Consider the following 6,042-nt stretch of genomic DNA (forward strand, 5'->3'; position numbering starts at 1 on the left):
CTAGATATTTTTCCACATACTGTAGTTCGATTTTTCACATGTAGATCTCTAGCCTACCTGGAAATTGCCCTGGAATACCTCCAGGGGACTTAAACAGATCCTTCAAATTCCTGACTTTGAATTTCTAACGTACCCTTGAATGAGTACAAATGAAGATTTCAAAATGTAATATAGACATTGACCAGCATCCGAGCCTACCTTCCCAAGACCTGCAGTATTCCCCCCGGAATGGCACACTAACTGTTACGGGTAGTTGTGAGCGCGCTCCCCACCCTTTACATTACAGCTGCATCATTTGCTGGTCACTCCTACTGCAGGTATTGGGCTGCTGGATAAAGAGGAAGGAACTATTTCAGGGGGAGAAAAGAAAGGGGAGCTGGTGACAAACAATGTGCTAAGCAGAATCTATTACTAAAACTGCACAGAGGTAGCAGTGAGGAAGAAAGAGGAAATGAGTGACATGTGAGAGAGCTTTTGAAAAGCTACATCTGGAGAGTACAAGCCAGAGTAAAGCGAGAGCGCTGGAAATTGCCAGAAGAAATGATGCACAGATGGTAAAAAGTACACAGCCGGGAGCTGGGGGTCTCAGATTCTGGGCTCAGCCCTTCCGCCATGGGACTCCGTTTCTCCAGTCTTGACTTTCCTGTCTGCAGTGTGCTGGGATGAGGGTGGCGGTAGGGTGCATTAGAGTGAGTTCATGAACCTTCAGTGAGTGGCAGTTATGGACTGCACACGATGGTAGGTACTCAGCTAACTCCAGCTTCCTTCCAGCCCAGCAATGTTATGAGGACGTCTTTGTTCATATTTCCTGAGTATTCTAAGGAACTTTAAAATTTCCAGAAATGAGACACTCTCGTAGTTTCTAGCACAAGACTAGGTAGGATCTCTCTTCACGTTCAGAAGAATAGGTAGAGCAGGCATGAGGAGAAATTTGATGGAATGAGACAGTATTGATTGTATCGAGTACTGCAGAGTCACATAAAACATGTAGTGGATAGGGCTTGAGCATCTGCCAGACCTCCATCGCTGGTGTACCTTGCCTCTGGGTCTGTTTTTTTTTTTTTTTAAAGGTGTATTGATTTATTTACTTGAAAGAGTTACACAGAGAGAGGAGAGGCAGAGAGAGAGAAAGAGAGGTCTTCCATCTACTGGTTCATTCCTCAGTTGGCCGCAATGGCCAGAACTGCACCGATCCGAAGCCAGGAGGCAGGAGCTTATTCCGGGTCTCTCAAGTAGGTGCAGGGGCCCAAGGACTTGGGCCATCCTCCACTGCTTTCCCAGGCCACAGCAGAGAGCTGGATCGGAAGAGGAGCAGCCAGGACTAGAACTGGCACCCATATGGGATGCCGGCGCTTCAGGCCAGGGCATTAACCCGCTGCACCACAGCACCAGCCCCTCTGGGTCTGTTTTGAAACACACACACTACCACCTCCTCCAGCAGGCTAGGTTTGGGGCTCTGCTCCCACAACAATATTTCAGTCTTTACTCTCATTCATTCATGAAACAGTGGCGGAGGCAGCATATGCAAAACCCTGTTGGTCTTTGTCTCTGCCTTCTTGGCAGCCAGAGCTTCTCCTTTATGACAAAGTACACATTTTACTTTTAAAATACATATTTATTTCATTTATTTGAAAGGCAGAGACAGAGAGATCTCCTATCCTCCGGTTCACTCTCTGGATGCCTACAACAGCTAGGGCTGGTGCTTAGGCAAGCCAAAGCCAGGATCCTAGAACTCAGTTCAAGTCTTCCACATGGGTAGCAGGAACTCATGTACTTGGGCCATGACCTCCCAAGGTGCACATTAGCAAGGAGCTGGAACGGAGAGTAGAGAAGAGACTGGAACTCAGGCACTCTGATACGGGAGGTGACAACCTAACTGCTGTGCCAAATGTTGGCCTCAAAGCACACATTTTAGAAGGCACTTGCACTGCAGATCTTGGTGATGCCTCTGAGATTGTGTTTGACTGTCCCTGCCACTCTGCTAGTGTCCCCATGCTCTATTAGTACACGGGCATCTGAGACCACGTGTTCTGCTCTTTACCCACTTTCCAATCTTTTTTTTTTTTCCTGAGAATGACAGGGTGTGCTTCTTTTTCTTTTTTAACATTTATTTATTTTATTTGAAAGACAGAGAGAAAGGGAGAGACAGAGAGAGAGAGAAAGATCTTTCTTCTGCTGGTTCCCTCCCCAAATGGTCACTACAGATGGGACTGGGCCAAGATGAAGCCAGGAGCCAGGAGCTTCATCTGGGTCTCCCATGTGGGTAACAGAGGCTCAAGTGCTTGGGCCATCCTCTGTTGCTTTTCTCAGGTCATTAATAGGGAAATGAATAGGAAGTGGAGTAGCCCGTATGTGAAGTAGCACCCGTATGGGATGCTGGTGTTGCAGACAGCACCTTAACACACTACATCACAATACCACCCCCAGCTTATTTTTCTTTTTCTCTGCCATATTCAATGTTCTCTGAAGTGTTCTTGCTTAGAGAACAATTGAAGTATTCCATCTCTACTTCTTTCCACTTTGTTATATAAAGCCCTGTTGATTACAGCAGTAAATCTCTAGGCACTCACTCGTTGAACTAACATTGGTATGGAACCCAGCTCCACCATGTGTGCTTTCATAAGTATAGCAAATTGGCAATGAGGAGACTGACCAGGTCCCTCCCATCATAGAATTCCATTCTAGTGGGGGAAACTGATAATCAAAAAGCAATTGCACAGTACTAATTTATCATCACTTTAATAAGCTGCCATGGAGGAGAATGGGGTTATATCTAAACCTTTACCTATCTAGCCATAGTATAGTTAAAGTGTACTCTTTCACAACACCAGATGCATTTTCCTATGTGAACTTCTGTTCATTTTTAAAAGAGATACACAGAGAGAAGAAGATATACACACAGAAAGAGAGATCATCCATGAACAGGTTCACTTCCCAAATGGTGCACCGGCCAGGGTTTGGCTGGGCTGAAGCCAGGAGCCAGAAGCTTCATCCAGGTCTTCCCCGTGGCTGCAGGGACCCAACTACTGGAGCCATCCTCTGCTTCTTACCCGGGCACATTAGTAGGGAGCTGGATCGAAAGTGGAGCAGCTGGAACTCAAATTGGCGCCCATATGGGGTGCCAGCGTTGCAGGTGATGGCTTTACCTGCTACACCACAATGCCAGCCTTGCTTCTATTCTTAAAGCTTGAAGAAGTAATGAAAACAGCATACTTGTCTCTAATCCTTCAAACTAAGCCCATAGTACACTCAGCTCCCAAAAGTCTCCATTGATACGGTGGCAATTAAGATGCTCTCCAGAGGGAAACTGGTTCTGGAGCAGTGAAGGTCTCTGCACAAATTCAGCCAGGCCCTTCCCAGGAGGCCTTGGGAAGGCTGACATTAATGGCCTTGGCCTCCATCCTCTGGGACCAGTGTGCTCATCCCTTGTCCCCTGACTCAGTCTCCCCTTCTCTGTGTCTTCTCCTGACCCCTTCTGATAGCCTCGCCTCACCTGGCCTCCAAGCCTCTTGTCTTATAAGATGCATGGGGCCTTTTGTCTCCTCCTTTGATTTTTCATAAATGCAGCTGCTGCTAGTCTGGCACCCAAGACCCTACTCTGCTCTCAAGAGCTGTGGCCAGAGGCCAGCACAGTGGCATAGTGCCACCTGCAGCGCCAGTATCCCATATGTGTGCTGGTCCATGACCCGGCTGCTCCACTTCTGATCCAGCTCCCTGGGAATGACCTCAGAAAAGCAGCAGAAGATGGCCCAAGTGCTTGGGCTCCTTCCCCCAACATGGGAGACGTGGGATGAAGCTCCTGGCTCCTGGCTTTGGCCTGGCCCAGCCCTGGCTGTTGTGGCCATCTGGGAAGTGAATCAGTGGATGGAAGATCCCTCTCTCTCCCTTTCTCTCTGTAACTGTCTTTCAGAATAAATCTTTAAGAAAGAAAGCTGCAGCCAGAGGCACAACGTCCCCTCCCTACCTGGCCTCTCTGAGTTGGGGTCTCTCAGCACAGCTCCTTCCCAACCCGGCTGTCCCTCCCCTGTTAGCACTACCACCCCCATTGATGGCCCCCAGCACAGACTTGCCGATTCACACCTGCAGGGCCAGGCTCCTCAGTTGTGGCGTTCTCAGTCCTTCCAATCCCCATACCACACGCTTTATCCATCCAGTGTGTACAGCCTCTGCCAGAGCTACATAGCTCTCCAATAACCATTTCTCAATTGCCTGCACAATGTGTCACGCATCCTCTCCGTTCCCTCCCAGAAGCCAAAGCAAGAGTGTCTTGTGAGAAAGCAAGAAGTCTGTGGTGGTCCAGGCTGCTGGGTGGCCAAGCAAAATAGGCAGGCGACTGTCCTTTGATTTTGGTAACATGAATATCACTGGTGTCATTGTCCAGAACAACTGTTTAGGATGATGGGATGGAAAGCTGACTGTACAGGATGGTGGAACTGTAGGGGCGGCAGTAGGGAACAAGACTGAAGATAACTCTTTTGAGATGTTTATGAATGCTGGAGAGAGTGAGTAGTAGCTAAAAATGGATATGACGTTAATGAGAAGGATTTTTTCTTTTTTATGAGAAGAGACACTTGAGCATGTTTAAATGCTATTTAAGAGAACGTGGTTAAAAGAATATACATGAATGCGCAAGTTCTGTTGGTGATGCACAGCAGTGAGCTCAAAAGCTCTCAGAGGAGATGGGCATTGCTGCCCTCAAAACAGAGCTTGACAAGTGGCCTGATGTCTGCAGGAGGGGATGATGGCTGGCAGCAGCAGTAGGTGTGGGTTGAGGAGATACACAGGGTAAATCACCCTGCCACCATCAACCTCAACTGTGGAGTGCTGAAGACGGAACTTAGTACCTCCGTGCTCGGCGTAGTGATGTAACAGGTTAAGCTGCTGCCTACAACGCCAGAATCCCATATGAGCAACAGTTCCACCCCAGCTGCTCAACTTCTGATACAGCTTCCTGCCAATGGCTCAGGAAAGCGGCAGAAAGTGCTCCAAGTCCTTGAGAGACCCAGATGAAGCTCCTGGCTCCTGGCTTCTGCCTGGTCCAGCACTGCCCATTGTGGTCATTTTGGGGAGTGAACCAGCAGATGGAAGATTTCTCTCCCTCTCCCTCTCCCTCTCCCTCTTTCTCTCCCTCCCTCTCTCTCTGTCTCTCTATCTCCTTCTGTCTCTCTCTCCCTCCCTCTCTTTGTAACTCTGCTTTTAAAATAAATAAAATAAATCTTTCTAAAAAAAAAGAAAGTGATGCCTCAATGTGAATTTGCACTTGTAGCACAAGCCCAAGGGCCAATGGTGGGTATCAGAGTTCTGAATTCAGCAGGTGTCCATTGAGTGAGAACAACACTGTTCTGGCAGTCTGATCTTAACACTTCTTAAATAAGTGTTGCACTAATAGCAGAAGGCATTCTCTCTCCAGACCCACCTTCCATGGTCCCACCATCACACCTAGGGACAACCCAAAATTCCTAAAGCTCCTCCTGGCATCTGGTCAACCTCTTAGGTGGAACATAAGGTCAGAGAATATCCTTAGGGGAAAAATCAGGGTTGAGACCTATGAGGTTCTTGGTCCAGGCTCAGAGTTCTCTGCATGGATAACACTGTTGCCCCTGGTTGGACCCAGGCATTGGGGAAAGACTTAGAAAGCAGCACATAGGGGCCAGCACTGTGGTGCAGCGGGTTAAAGCCCTGGCCTGAAGCGCCAGCATCCCATACGGGTGCCGGTTCTAGTCTTGACTGCTCCATTTCCAATACAGCTCTCTGCTATGGCCTGGGAAAGGTGGAATATGGCCCAAGTCCTAGGGCCCCTGCACGCACGTGGGAGACCCAGGAGAAGCTCCTGGCTCCTGGCTTCGGATTGGTGCAGCTCCAGCCATTACGACCATCTGGGGAGTGAACCAACAGATGGAAGACCTCTCTCTCTGTAACTCTGTCTTTCAAATAAATAAAATAAAGCTTTTTTTTTTTAAAAGAAAGAAAACAGCATATAAATACTCCAAAGCACAGAGCTTCCTTAGACATGGGTTCAGAGCAGGGCACTTCTTACCACAG

This window comes from Oryctolagus cuniculus, chromosome X (assembly GCF_964237555.1).
Source record: "Oryctolagus cuniculus chromosome X, mOryCun1.1, whole genome shotgun sequence".
Classification (NCBI taxonomy): Eukaryota; Metazoa; Chordata; class Mammalia; order Lagomorpha; family Leporidae; genus Oryctolagus; species Oryctolagus cuniculus.